Here is a 16,343-nt window from a genome sequence, read left to right as displayed (position 1 = left end):
GTCAAATACGTCCACAACTTTTGCTAATATCCTCACCACAACTGTGCACTTTCGATACTGTCTATCTAAAGTATATTAAATACAAATAAAGTGTACTGTAGAAATCTCTGAACAAAGGGTAGTTTTAAAAGAAAATAAAGCAGTAAACAATTCTACTCGAACATATTTATTGCTTACATAAATACATTTTTTTGTCTACTTGTCTCCATTATTCTCTGATTTATAATTTATAAGAAACTGAAAATTTATTACTTGCAGATCATTTCGCTTTTAAAATAATTAGTTTCGGTCTCATTTAAGTCATTGAAATAAATTAATATTACCATTCATAACAATAATCGTTTTGAACAAAAAAAATGTATCCGATTACATACAAAAGTGCATTTAACCCGAAAGGGCTGTACATCAAGAAATTATTCAACAAACAGCAATATAAATATTCAATGTAATGTTAAGTGATAGGGAAAGCGGTTGTTGAAATACACCAAAATTAAAAATTAAAAAAAAACATTGTTTTTATTTTTGACATAAGTGCTATTTAAACCAATTTAATAAGACGTTTATGTTCTGAAATTACATTGATTAACATATTTTTCATTTTGTTGATAATTTTATAATGATTTTTTTTATTCAGACAGATTTCTCGTTGCTCTAACAGCTTTTGTGGAAAATCACAAAAAAATTAAGAGGGGTCTAGAGGTCTGAGGGAAGTGGACATCTGAGATGTGGGTCTTTTGAGAGGACATTTCTAAGGTCTTAAGGAACTTATACGAAAAATTGAATTATATTTTAAGTCAATATCAAAAAAATTATCGATTTCATTTTGAGGTTTGACCTTTATGCGAACATGCTTAAGTAGACTGTACTTATACGGATGTTCAATAATGGGCAAAAAAGTAAAAGTTATTGAAGTAAAAATATGGTAAATAAATATCCTAAGGTAGCCAATCACATATCGCAGCTCTGTAAATGCCTAGGCCTCCATATCCCTTTCCTACAAAATCTTTTTCATCTGTATTGAGACAAACATTAAATTTCCTTGTTTTTTATTGAAAAAATATATTCTCAACAAAAAGCCCGTCATTTAAAATACAAACTTAACAAAAGGATTGATAAAAAAGTTTTTTTTAAAGTTTATTTCTTTAAATGAATAAACCTTACCATTCATCGCTTCCTCAGATTCAACAGATGACCCATTCATTAGTGTTAATCATCACTCCTCTGTGTCCTGTGTCGCACGAAAAGGGGTGTAGAACTTTACCACCCTCTCTAATAAAAGTTGGATGCGGAGAGCGAACTTTGGAGTATTACCTGTCCACTCGACACCTGCAAAGAAGCACATAATTACTAAATCTATAATTTCAGGAGCAAGTTTAAAACACTTTTAAAACACGCGGTTCGTTTCTGATTTAAAACCGTTTTCTTTTAATCTTGTTTTTTATTTAGGAAAAGGATTTTTCTGACCACAGCTGATATTTAAATGTTCTCACAAAATAATTTAAATGTGTTTTTTATTTTGTTCTTTTTAATTTGGGAAATTGTAAACAGTAAATATTCATGTTGTAACTTTTATACGTAAGTGTTCGCTCGATAAAATAAGGTTTTGATGTTACACGTGTGTACTTTATCATGTACGTGTCAAAGGCACCCTCATAAATCAAGAACCTTGATATTTAGGGTTAAAGCCAATAATATTATGTTGGAAAAATAAACATTTTATTCATATCATGTATAAATAAAGTAATTATATGCGTGAATTAGTGTTAATAAAAAGTATTTATGTAAAGAAAAATGACACGTTTTATTATTTTCATAATTTACATGTCAACAACATTATCGACCTTTTTCTATTGTTAGATAAATTTTTAAATAACAATACTTCCTTAAGCAATTTTAGAATTGGTAAAAAATTATTTGAACATAAGTTTTACATTTCAAAACCTCCAGGGAAATTAAATTGTGTTTAGTATGAAAGAAAGGGAAAAAGGAATTTAAAAAATATGACGAAATTCCAAGGACTTGAAATAAATACGCTGGATAGGTACTCAGTGTTTGAAACTTGAATTCAGTTACCGTAACAGATGTATCCCAAGAGTGTCATAAAATATTATTAAAATAGTAATGAACTTGTATGAAACCTGTGAAAATATATAAAATACCTTACTTAAAATCAATAAATATTTAGAATAGGAAAAGTTTCGATTTGATAAATTCAGAAATACGAAGACATTTGATAGTAAAAATCTCGGCGGAATTTCACTTAAGTAGAGCAATTTTCCCCGTGAATGGAGATACATATTTTGTATTAGAAATCTTTTAAACTTTTTTGTGAAAATTATTAGAATGGGCTTTCTTTGGGAGAACCCGCGCCACGGCTCACAAAGAAGAACGACAAAAGACAAAAACATTTTTTCGTTCAAAAGCATCACGCGACAAAAGAAAACGGAGAGAAGTTTCGAGAACTGTGATAGTCTTTCCCTTGAATGGCAGAGTGAAGCGCTTTATATTTGAGAATACGCTCCGTGTTTGTTTCAAAATCAACTTTACCACTTCCTAATCATACCCGAGCAATATTCCTCACAACTTCATCCCAAACTATCTTTGTAGAAACAAAATATCAGCCTCTTCTTCCGTCGTACAGAATTCAAAATTATTTACTAAAGAATCAAATTCACGCGTCACTTTGGATGATAATTTTACGAATGGCTTTGTCAAATGTATTTCAGGGGAATATGGAGTAGAATTATCCTTCTCCGCCTCGATCGATCATTCATGAAACTCCTACAAATGTATATTTTTGTCTCAGAAAACATAAAGCTAGCAGTTTTAATATTCTACCTGTGTAAGTTTCGTGATGTTGATGTTTATAACGAAACTTTTCAGATCTTTGTGGTGTATGTATTCAGAGTCGGATTTACTATAGGGCCTTTAAGATCAAGAAAACCAGAGGCCGATTTAAAAAATATTCGTGACGCTCTCGCATGTTAGAAAATAAGTTTTTTTAGGTTCTAGAAACAGTTGAATTTATGGGTTGTGTTGTTTTTGTAATCGCGGACAATTTTATAATTAGGTATTGGAAAATGATTATGAATAATTCAATTAAAGAAAACCTCTTTTTATTCAATCATTTGCTTATTTTTTTCATCAATTTCAAATAATTTATACACAAAGAAAGAAATTATGGGTGCGACGCTATCGATACATTTAGCAATTGGGGTCGTTGAGAGGTTATTTTGTCCACCGTATTCTTTTAACGCCATCTTCCTGGCTCCAAACATTATTTTTCTTTCTCGCCGCATATACGCTTGCAAAATGCAAGCATATATGTGGCGTATGCGCATATGCGACTATCATATATATGACGAAGAGAGTAAAAGATTGAGTTTCGTTTTTTTTTTAAACCTTTTTTGTTATTTTATATTTATTACTTTATCTTTGCCTATCATATACAAGGATTAAAGCACAGTTAATTTATGTGTCTTTAAAATTATAGTGGATGTGTATAGTTAATAATGAATGAATACGGTTGATCCTTTAAAACAATACACAAGATATAACAAAACAAAAGGCACAATGGATTCAATATCTTATATCTATCAAGATTTGTCACATTGCTCATTTATTTGTCTCATTCGTCTAATCTTTGTTTTAGGGTTAGAAGCGTGTGGTTATTCATTAATTTTGTATGTATTGTATATATTTTTAATTATTTTGTGTAAATATACGGAGGTGAACTTATTGAACTATAGAGTTTATATATACGACTGTACAAATATTTTTTTTTCAATATTTATTAGTTTCTTTTTATGCTCCATCAAAGTTTATTTAAAAATAATAATTAGGAAAAATAGTAATAAACTTATTTAAAATTATATTCAGTTCATAATGATATATCGATAAATAACATAAAAAAAATTTTTTCATCGAAATATTTGTGACGTTTTTTGGTAAGGGTAAGGAGGGCATGTGCACTTGGCGCCAAGTTATGTAGATCTGGCCCTGAGCTTAAGCTGTAGCAAAAGACTTTGTAACATGTTTTGAAACTATGATATAACTTTTAAAACCACATTTACCATCGTAACTTGTGAAAAGGCTTTTATACAATTCCATTTCTCTGATGTTTGAGAAATTTTAATTAAATTAAACGATAGGTTACGTTAGTAGAAAATTTCAATCCTTATTTATGTTTAACTTACATGTTAAATGTAAAATATCTATAAAATGAAACGGTTTATGTTTACGATTAATTTACTACAAATTATAATTCGATTACATTATCAGATAAACTGTTTGAATTATTATTTCAATTGACTTTGTGAAATGAATTGTTGGTGAAATAATTTAGCACGACCGACAGTTGGAAATGAAAATTATTAAATCGACCAAAAACAATATTTCTGTCGGACGACAACACACACAATTTTATAATTGAATTAATATGTCAAATGATGCAATTGTTTTGTTAGTATTATGAAAAAGATTATATGTGAATAATATATTCTTCTCTGTATACACATATATACATCATATCAGGTCCCTCTGACGTCATTATCACTTGAGAGAAATTGTCCTTGTCCTTCGATGGTCGTGATCTCCGTCCATTTTCGTATATTCCAGAGCCAGGAGATCTATTTTCTTACAACATTTTGAGTGTGTCCAAATACTTGTTCACTAAATCTGGATTATCTCCAATTACAGGAGTTATTTTCATATTATTTTTTGACATCTCATCAAAGACGAAGAAGAATAAATGAAGAGTGAATGTTACACGTGTGTAAAGTGAACACTTAAACCAGCCCATGACGGTCGTCAGCCCTGTGAATGTCCAGACTTCCATATTCTTCTTCATCTTTGATGAGATGTCAAAAAATAATATGATCTGTCTTCTGCCCACACCTTGTCGACCCCCTATTTTGGCTTTTATTATTAGGTGCAATGTCTCGTATTTGTGTCATCTTAGCACATGCCTCAGATAGGACACCTTCCGGACCTTGATATCAGCAGCAACTGTCTCTCTGTTCTTGCTTTTTTGAGCACATTTGCGTTCCTGACCATGTCGGTCCATGGAAAGCGTAGCATCCTTCGATGTAGCCACATTTCAAATGCCGCTATTCGGTTCATAGTGCTGATCTTAAGGATCCACGATTCAACTCCTATATATGAAAGTACTGACCAAACATAACACACAACTTTTCTTTGCCCAAGTATCAGATTGAGGCTATCGTTACAGAATATATTTCTCAACTTATTAAATACTGTACAGCGGCCTGTATTCTGCACTTTACTTCGGTTTATAGGTTGGCGTTAATATCTTCAAGTTACCGCATTTCTCGAAAATTTGATAATCTCATTCACTAAAGAAGAGTTTAAATTTAAATTTTCGCTTAAATTCCTTCTTAGGGAATGGAAACATGTATTTTACTGTGTCTCTTTTCAGGAGTAAATTAAATAATCTCGCGGCGAAATATAACGCCCATAGAGAGCTTGAAACATTAGAGCGTCTTATAAATTTGAGCACGACACTTGCGAATCTTGTACTTTATGTACTTGTAGTACAAGATTTCCAGTTAAAGTATTCCGAATCCAACGACGATATTGAATTTCCCTTTGCATACATTCTGCAACTCAAGTCGCTGAATGAATTTAAATATTTCGTTCCAATGTTAAATTGAAGTGATGCAAATATATTACGTGACTTTTTACATTTTCTCGCATTGAATACGGTTATTTCTAATAGTAATCATTTTTCTTTCATCAATTGTATTTTGTATTTTGTAAACAGTAATGTATTATGTCCGCCTCCGTAGTGTAATGGTCAGCACGCTCGGCTACCGTTCTGGAGGTCCCGGGTTCGATTCCCAGGGGGGGTCAAATAAATATAAATGATTTTTTCACTGTAATATTTATTTAATATTACCCTGGACTGGTACCTGAAGCGGAAAGCTGATCATCTTTCCTTCATGTGTAAACGATCAAGATTACACTGCCATTGTATGAAGCAGTGCCCTATGCACCATTGGGGTGCGGATAAGGGTTTTATATATTATTATAATGTATTATTATTATTATAATGCATTATATTTTGTCCGCCTCCGTAGTGTAATGGTCAGCACGCTCGGCTACCGTTCTGGAGGTCCCGGGTTCGATTCCCAAGGGGGGTAAAATAAATATAAGTGATTTTTTCACTGTCATATTTATTTAATATTACCCTGGACTGGTACCTGAAGCGGAGGGCTGATCACCTTTTCTTCATGTGTAAACCATCAAGATGACACTGCGTTTATATGACGCAGTGCCCTATGCACCATTGGGGTGCGGATAAGGGTTTTATTATTATTATTATTATGGGATAACTTTTAAATCACTTAATTTCTTAAAGAAAATAATAACAATAAATTTGGACAGTTTATATAGCGCTTTTTTCGTAAAATATCACTTCAAGGACTTAAAGTATGCGCTTTATAAAATGAAATAAATAAATTGAATATTTTTCGTTTTAAATTTGTAAAAGTTAGTACAAGATCAAAAACGTAATACACAGGTTTAAAAACACTTAATACTTTCACCTGTTGTTTACATATTTGCAATGTCACATGACATTTTTGGAATAATAACATTCGGAAAATTATTTTAATATATCTTCAATAATTAAACAAAATCTGAGGTGCTATCAGAATCAAACTGAACGTGACGATAGATGTGTCTTTCATCGCTAAACGGGTCAACGATTGTCACTTACACAGGATGTACTAGTCTTTTTGAGTCTCTTCTGCACAGGCCAGTCATTTCCGCGACATATAAATCTCTATCATCTTAAATCTCCGTATCATTGTGTAAATTTTGAAAGAGTAATCGTACATGCGTTTATACGTCACAATGCCCATAAAAATAATTTCAAACATTTACAATAAATGGATCGAATCGATAACGAGAGAATGACTAAGAAAATATATGTGGCGAATGTGACCGGAAAAACAGAACGAGGACGATCGAAATAGGCTTGGCATTATCAGATCAATCAGAACCTAAAATCTGGTCGAGTCAAAAGTCCGCGTAATCGGAGGACATGTATGACTCGGTGTTTGGATGTGAAGAAGGGGAGGAGTGTATGTCAGGACAGAAGAGTGTGGCGTTTCATCCTCTCTGCCTACCCCTGCGGAGAAACGGCGTGATAGTAGTAGTAGTAGTACAATTTTCCTCCTTATTTGGAGCGTAAGAACTCCCTTGCGTAGCCATCGAGTTTTTAGATAATTGTAGCAATAACTTCTTCATCTTACATAAAAAAATTGGATTAAAATAATGATTGTTTATATGAGAATGGAAGATGAAAGAGCGATTTATAAGATATATAATATAATGCAAATAAGAAGTTAAGGAGACTCATAAAAAATATGGACCTGAAAGATGTGAGAAAAACATGTCATGAGAATAAATTAAATTATGTTTCCATTATAGCAACAAAAAATTTAGCATGACATCCAAATAAAATTGTATTCTAAAACCATATTTTCATAAAAAGTGGATATGAAATTTCAATCAAACTTTGAAAACCATTTATTGAATTTGAATGAGAATCCGAATTGGTTTTGACACATGTCGCATATTCCATTTCTTTCTTTTCTTCATTTTATTGTATTGCAACAACTACTTCAAGATATAGGTACATTTTTTACAATATCTGAGTATTTTATGACTGATTGAAATATTTTCCGATTTACTGTTTTTTTTAATCAATTAAAATATTTACTCGTTGATTAGATAATTTTCCCTCTACCTCCATCCTTTAACTTTTGTTTTTTTTTTAATGATCAAGTACTATCTACCCTCTGATTGCAAACAGCTATACTTTTTTGATATCAAACGTTGACGTGTTTTTTACCAATATCACTGGTCTGTTTTTGGTTGGTTGGAAGATATTGCTTTTTAGCAATAAACTCGCCTGTGTACTTATTTATTTTCTGTACATGAAGTTTAAATAATTAAAAAATCGTTAAAATCTTAATTTATTTGAATTGTGAGAGTTTTTTCAAGGTCGACTTGTATAGTATACACTGTTTGTCCAGAGTCTATAACGGTAATTCTCAACGGGGGCGATAACTCGTCCTAGTAGATTATCGAAGTCACTTGAGGGGCGATCATCAGATAAACGTTATTTAAGAGGTCGTTTTACATCATTTCATGCGATAAACATACTTGGTGCACTTTTGACTTAGTGATGAGAATCTACAAAAATGTTAAAATGTATGTCATCCTTCTACTAATAGTTGAGATATATTTCTGACTCCACAATAAATGTAAGAATAAGGTCTGACTGTCGAAGAAATGTAAAAATAAGGTTTCTTTGTAGCAATATTTTCATCATGGTTAAAAATATGTTTCCAAGGAAATTTGTCGGCTTTGCAATTTTTTTTTTACCAGACCTCGGAAAATATTTTACTAGGAACATATCGTATCTCCTCGACAAATATAGTGGGTAATGAAAAAATACAGCATCTCTTAGAAACTATGGGCCCGTAATGTTTTGGAATCTGTTGAAATTAGTATTGAAATATAGCTAAATCCAATATTTAGTTCACCTATTTAAATATAGTTGTAATCAAAATGGAAATTATTTGTTATCAAATAACTAATGGAATATTTAGCCAAGAAATCAATTAACTTTGAAGTTAAAACAACAATGATTAATGTAAACTGAAGTATCATTTCAAACCCGTATTCAATATTTTAGATGCCTTTCCCACCAACCGATTGATAATTAGAGCGTAGCTTCCGAAATTCCTCTTTATCTCATTGTTTGCAATATTCAGCATAGCTTTGGAAACGGCTTTCAATTATCTCAACGTATTTCCTGACACAGGAAACAATTATCACCACCTACCGGCGAAGCGACAGAACAAAAAGCACCCCTTGAAACGGCGTAATTATTTTCTTATTCCTCGCAAATGAAATTATTATTTCCAGTCATGTAGTATTTACTCTTTCGGTCTCTCTTTCAGTTTGAACCAGCTACAACTTACCCTTATTCTAGTACAATACACTTAACATTATTTTGTCCCCTTTCATAACACACTCATACGTAGTATATGATTGTCTTATATTGGGAGTGCACATGCAAAATAAAACTAAATTGAATTTTTATTATAATTTATGTAGACCAAACCGGTTCTTGTAGTAATTTTTTATCGTTCTCTCAATTCCTAAAAATACACGGTGATTAAGGCCCATATAAAAAGTTTAAAAAAATAAAACAAAATATGAGTAAATCCATTAAATATTTTTCCAAAAGCAAATTTTAAAAGCATATGTGTCGATTGCCGTTTTCAAAAAAAGAATAAAAAAGACACATTTTTTCCAGAAACCATCCACTAAAATGATTCGGCAAAGTCATAAAACACGTAGTTCAAAATTCAACTAAATTCAGCTGCAGTTAGCTTTAATATGTTTCCATAATTTTAGCTATGGACTCTCAATATATTTTATAAATAATGTTTTTGAGAAATTTCTCATATTATTTGAACAACTCAAGCGGGGTCCAAAGAGACATTTTCATATGCTGTATATTGTTTTAATTCTAATGAGTACAGAACAACATCAAAAAGTATATAGCATGTAGCTTTCACGTCACTTCCAGAAAATAATTTGATATGTGTGATATTCGTAAATGTGGTTCAAGCTACAAAGTGTTGGAAAATATGTAGACGGAGAGATAATTTCATTTTTATTTTTGAACTGTGTTACTTAAGACCCTTGTTTACATTTGTACAAAGGTATTTAAACGTTTTTAATGTAAATGATATATATCATAAAATAAATCGTTTTTGTTTGAAACTTACTTTACAATCTAAATACTTTAAAAACAAACATTTTCATTTCCTTTTTTTTAATACAAATTTCATCGGGGATAAAAATAGAAATTTCATCTATAGATGACAGCGGTGACAAAATTGAATTAGAAGAAGATGGATAAAGTAACTCCCTCCCTTTTGTTGGAACAACGTGTTCCCTAAAATTTCCTGTAAAAAATACGTGCTTTTTTAAATAAAGGTTTATGGTTTATAGATCCATTTTTCATGCTTACGAAATGACAATTAAAATTGCAACATTTGAATAGGCGACTGAGTTTATGAGTGTTCATGGAAAAATATAAGTTAAATAGGTTAAATAATTCATCGTACAGAATAATGGACCACTTATTAATTTGTTTATATTTATAATACACTAAAGATAGTGAAAAGATTTTTAAAAAATGTTAAAAAAGACATCACCACAAAATATCCTACGTATAAAACATGGTATATGCTTTTAATATGTCCATAACAGCAAAAAAGGGAAATATCATTTTTTAAAACAAACGATTCACAATTATGTTTATCTAACAGTAGTTTTATGATCTGGGAAAATCCGAGAGGAATTTAGACGCTGGCAGATAGAAGGAAAGAATTTATTAGCTGTCCTCCCTAAACGAGATAATTCCCAGTGAGATTGCGAAGCGTTCAGAAAGGCATAATAAGAAATCAAAAAACACATTTATATAAAAATAATCTACGCGGTGCTACATTAGATTGATGTAGTGAAATCACACTCTTTTCAATATTCAACTCATCTAAAATATCTAGATTATTAAACAACCATTTATCGCATAATTTTATTTTATAAAGTGTCTTTTTAAAAGGCGTTGTGGCATACTTTATAAGACGCTTGACAATAAAATTAACATTGCGGGATTTCTTGAACTGTAATATGTAAAATAAATTAAAAATTATTTCCAATTAGACTATGAGTGATGCCATATACATATTTTATACATTTCCTCATCCTTTTACTCACAAGCATGCCTCTTAAACGTGAATTTTGCTATTTTTTTAAACCATCGTTCTAGGCTTTCAAGACGAAATTTTTAAATATATATTTATGATTAATGAGTTCCTAAACTTTGAGTGGTGTGGTTGTCAATATAGGTAGAAAGGTGAATGTTACACTTGTAAAAAGTGATTCTTTAACAAGCCTATGAGCTCATTATTAACCCAGGATTTCAATTATTTATCGCCTATTTTATGCACTTCCAACTAACGATCAGTTTTTGCACATTAAGGCGTTGTTCACATTGCAAAAATATAAATCATGTTTACAACATTTCGAGTGTGTCAAAAATAACTAACTAACTTCCCCGCAGGGGTAGGCAGAGAGAATAGAACGCCACACCAGTCTGTCTTTGCAAACATTCTTCGCCTCTTCCACGTTCATGCATCTCCTCATACATACCCGCCGATTGTTACGACTCCTAACCTGACTACTTTCAATTATTTGGCATACCTGATCGTGCCATGTTTTTCTCGGTCTTTCTCTTTTTTCCACTTACATTCGCCTCATAAATTTGTTTACCGTTCTTTCCTCACTCATTCGTTCTACATGTCCAAACCATCTCAACACACCTTTCTTAATTTTATCGATAATGGTTATCTCAGCTTTGCATTCCTTCCTTATTTCACTATTCGCACATCTATCATCCATCGTTTTGTCGCACATTCTTCTGAGAGATCGCATTTCGACTGCATTCAGTCTACTTTCATCCTTCTTTTGCCAACTCCATATTTCACTTCCATACATTAGAGTTGGAACCAGGACTCCGTTGTGCACTGCCAGTTTAGCTTCCGCTGATAGGTTTTTATTTGCTATAACTCATTTCAGTGCACCATTCACTTTGTTCCCAGCATTCACTCTCCTTTCTATGTCATTAGGTTGCTCGTGGTGTGGTATGATAAAACACAAGTAGTTAAGGTGAGTCGACTTGCAAAAGTTTAAGTTGAAACTTTCATTTTAAATAGGCATAAACAAGACTCATGCTGCTCTTTTATGACATCTAGGATCTCTTCCCTGAGACTATCGTTCTACCATTACACTGATTAATACGACCCCTTAAACTGAACTGCCTGCAGTATATCTTACAATGTGATCAAAACGTAAAGGAATGTGATGCGGTTAAAAATGAGTATTATAATTATTGCTTTCCCATCAATGTATGGCAGCAGTTGGGTACTAAAATAATCCTAAAAGGATTTATATTCTGATCAAGTATTAAATCTCCCAAGATGCATAGTGCATAAAACTATATTTTACGACACCATTAATAAAAGCGTTAAATTTTTAGCATCAACGTCTTAAGTAAGGATTCCCACATACAATGGCCCATCAACCATTGTCAAATGACTCATCAGCGCTGCCGTGCAACTTTATACTTTTATATCCAAAATTATAAAATTTATGATGCTCTCACAGAATTAACTTTATTATTATAACCAGAATTATTAAACATATCCCTGAATGAATCATGTGTATTTTACCTCAGAAGCATTTTTTAATGATAGGTATATTTAAGATTTTAAAACGTGATATTTTTTCATTAATTGATTCGGCAGTCACTTTGTGGTAAAATCTATCCATTTTTAATTAATGTTTTACTTAGTAAATACCACTATTAGAAATAAAAATAAAAATTAAAATTAAATTAATAAATAAAAATAAGAAACAGCTACTACCCCCTCTTCAACCTTCAACGTCCCAAGGACCCAACTCTAAAATTTAGAATTAGCTTCACATACGGTGTTTGAAAATTATGCGGAATGCATCGAAACACGTGTCACAGTAGATTTTAAGAAATAGTGGTATTTACTAAGTAAAACATTAAAAAAAACGTGATATTTATGTTCAAACATAAATATTTATAAAATAATTAAGGAAACACTTGTTTTTATACCACATGAGATTATTATTAATTTAGTCTAGTTTCGGAAGCTAAACATCCATCGTCAGGTCTGAATAATAACTTAAATATAAAATATTAAAAAAAAACTGTTCTATGAATAAGGAGAGGGGTAAGTTAGGGGGAAGGAGAGGGGGTTCGTCAAGGGGACAGAGTTTGAAAATAAAGGAAAAATGGAAATCAAGGGTGAAGAATTTTGAAACAATATATTGTTTAATAAATTATTATTGAAATTTAGGTTTTTTTGGATTAATTAACATTGCTCGAGGCGGACAGCGTGTTTCTTGACAGCTGCTTAAATATTCTGTACCTAAAACTATTGTGTAAATTCAACAAATTAGAAAGATAATGATGTTGTTGTTGCTGTTGTTTCATAAATGATTTATCTGAATTTTATCAAATGATTTATTTGAACAATTTCATAAAGAAATTATTTTATGCCGAAGCCATTCACGATATTACAAAGTCATAAATCACACCATAACCACTTTTAAAGTGGTCCTGTGAAATCTTGCATGAAGTCAGATACTTTATTAAGTAATCTACTTATGACCCTTTACTGTATTATGCGACACGTGAAAAGTTTATCGCCGACTTCATGATTTTTCCAACTTTGCGCACCAAGATACACCGAGTTTATTTCCCCATAAAAGTTTCCTGCTAAAGTTGGTAAACCCGAGACCGTAAGAATATGTCGCCGAGTTAACAACACTCAAGCTGCCGTGGACTTATTGATATTTAATTTGTTCTTCTGTTCTGCTACTCTATTCCCCGCGGTCCACTTTCCGTTTACCTCCAAGATTTTATCAAAGCTTAATGATTTCACAACGCAAACACTCCATTCGAAAGTAAAATTAGAATCGAAAACTTTTCAAAGAATGGTAGGTAATTAAAAAGGTTTTTAGGTTCATAAAATTATTATGTGTGTACTTGATATAATTATTTTCGTATTTCAAATGTTATTTTTTTATTTAAATCACAACTTTAAACATATTTAAAACATTTTTTTGCAGAAACCCACCAAGCCACTTAGTGTGTCTTGCCGGTGGAGTTTTTTTGTGAATACATTTTTTATTTCTTGAATGTTTTCCGCAGATACTTTGTGGCACATTTTATAAACTTTATAAAATTAATTAACTTTGTTTTCACCACTTTTTTATTAATACAATTTAACCTACCGGTTTCGACAAGAGTCTTGTCATCATCAGTAAAATAATCTCACCAAAAACTTCCACACACTCCGTAAAAATCCTAAATGATTTATTAAAACATTTAGGATTTTTACGGAGTGTGTGGAAGTTTTTGGTGACAGTGTTTTAATGTTTTTGAATCAAAATAAACCCTCATGATGACAAGGTTCTTGTCGAAACCGGAAGGTTAAACTGTATTAATAAAAAATTGGTGAAAACAAGTTAATAAATTTTTTAAACATTTTTTATTGTTTTTAACGATTACCACAAAAAAGAGAGAAAATTTTAAAATATAAACATTTTTCAATTTTCATAAAATTAACTTATGATTACGGAACGGAGATGGCAGTCATATAGTGGTCAGCAATAGCGCACTCCAGAACACAAGCTTGTAGTAGTACGCACTCCCTATCACGCACATAAATGTGTTCCAAACACGAGCTAGTCGTGATCTGTTGTATGACACCTTCCCTAGTTGTGTCATTTATGCTCCTTGTCATACCATGTGATGCCATCATATTTTCATATATTCATCATATTGTCAGAACAGCGGTATTTTTAGAGTCCAGCAAATTAATTTTGATACCACCTAATAATATCACTTCTCCTTGTTGGGTAACATATCCAAAATAAAACAAGGTTTATTGGATTGAATTCTACATTTATTTATGTATATGTTAATACGTGACGAGTTTTGTCTTCTTAGGACATTATCAAAACACGACAAAACTTTATCAAAACACGACAAAACAAGAGTGTTTTGATAATGTCCTAAGAAGACGAAACGCGTCACGCATTAACATATACATAAATAAATGTAGAATTCAATGTGAGGCGAATGTATGTGGAAAAAAGAGGAAGACCGAGAAAAACATGGCACGATCAGGTTTGCCAAATACTTAAAAGTGGTCAGGTTGATTGTAGATGAAAAAAAAACAACGTTTGCATCGAATATCTGTTTGGCTTTTTACATGGATATTTACAGTCGAATAGAAAAGCAAAAAAAATAGAACAATAAATAAATTCCCAATTTAGTGTTTGGTTTCAAACATAAAATATAACTTATCCATTTTTAAACCGTCCAGCTGAGAGTCATTTGAAAGAGATTTCATTTCATGTATTTCAGTGTAAAGCTCTTCACCTGATCTCTGATAACCTTCGACAAAATGAAACGAGTCCAGGGAAAGTATACGACAAGGCACATTACTTCAGGCACTATCGTTTATTGAAATCTTGTACTTTTATTCGTCTTCAGCAGTGCTTCCAGTTATCTCAGCAATAAAATGTAAAACAAAAAGTTTGAAAGAGTCCACAGTGAATGAAGAATAAAAAATGCCCTGTAACCATTTTCATTATATTTAACCCTTATCTCTATTAGTTTTCGGTGGTTTTTCAAAAAATAAATTATCTTTTACCACTCATTCTTTTATATAAAATAACACATAATGGTAATGAACAAATCTAATCGTTTTACGTAAGGTAAACGTGTCATTTATTCGGTTACATTTGATAACTATTTTTTTTAAATTGATTTTGGTTCCTAATTATTTTGTCACATTTGTTTTCTTTTTATAAACCACAAAACATTAGTATAAGTGAATATAATGAACACAAAAAGATGGAAATATTTATATCATTTACTTTTAAAGATTGTGAAATTAGAGGTTTAAAATTGAAAAGGTTATACATACGTATAATAATGTTAATTCAACATATGTATAACTCGAAACTAATATTGCCTAGTCCAATTAAGTATACTAAACAAACTTCTTGTTTGCCTTATATCCTTAATAAAGCAAATATTTGTTGTTGAATAATACATTTATTAAATTAAAATGTTCACTGCCATTTTTCTCCCTTTACTTCTGAAATTTAAGATGCTTAAATACATTTCTTATAGAACCATTTGTACATTATTTTTTATAACTGTGTTTTATTTAAATATTATACATTTTATATTCATTTTTGATTTTCCGTTCGTAACCACGGTGTGGCTTTTAAAAGCTTTGCTGTAAAATGCAATAAGCTCTCAGGATTAAATCGAAAGCTGAAGCATCAACGCTTACGTATGACATCGTATTAAAGACTCGGTAAAATCACGTTTACTCTGTTTTTCATGTAGAATAAATAAGATGTGGATTTTACTTTAAAATAATCAAAAGTTTCCTTTAATATTTTTTGGTTATATTTTGTTTATTTGGTACTCCAGATTAAGATTTAATAAGTATAAATCAAAAACATTTTTTTGTTTTTTAGATTTTTTTTATTTATTTATTCGCTTTTATAGATGACAGATGCGATTTGTTAAGACAATTTAAATGTGGTGCTTTTTAAACAATTCCAAAACATATAAAAATTAAGAGAAAGGTGTATTAAGATTGTTTGGATATGTG

The 16,343-nt window shown here is 31.1% G+C and overlaps 1 protein-coding gene across 1 annotated transcript in view; it reads right to left on the bottom strand.

Moving 5' to 3' along the window:
• LOC148310859 (uncharacterized) overlaps positions 1 to 16,343 on the bottom strand; it is a 339,367-nt gene that overhangs the window by 183,286 nt on the left and 139,738 nt on the right. The window contains exon 2 of the mRNA XM_088257619.1: positions 1,162 to 1,326. The gene's annotated coding sequence lies outside the window, so the exon portion shown is untranslated. The remainder of the gene's footprint in view (positions 1 to 1,161; positions 1,327 to 16,343) is intronic.

The sequence above is a fragment of the Brachycentrus maculatus genome, unplaced genomic scaffold (genome assembly GCF_059751285.1).
Source record: "Brachycentrus maculatus isolate JH-2025_06_01 unplaced genomic scaffold, ASM5975128v1 h1tg000086l, whole genome shotgun sequence".
NCBI classification, from domain to species: Eukaryota; Metazoa; Arthropoda; class Insecta; order Trichoptera; family Brachycentridae; genus Brachycentrus; species Brachycentrus maculatus.
The sequence above is the reverse complement of the archived record's forward strand: the minus strand, read 5'-3'. Positions and strand labels throughout refer to the sequence as shown.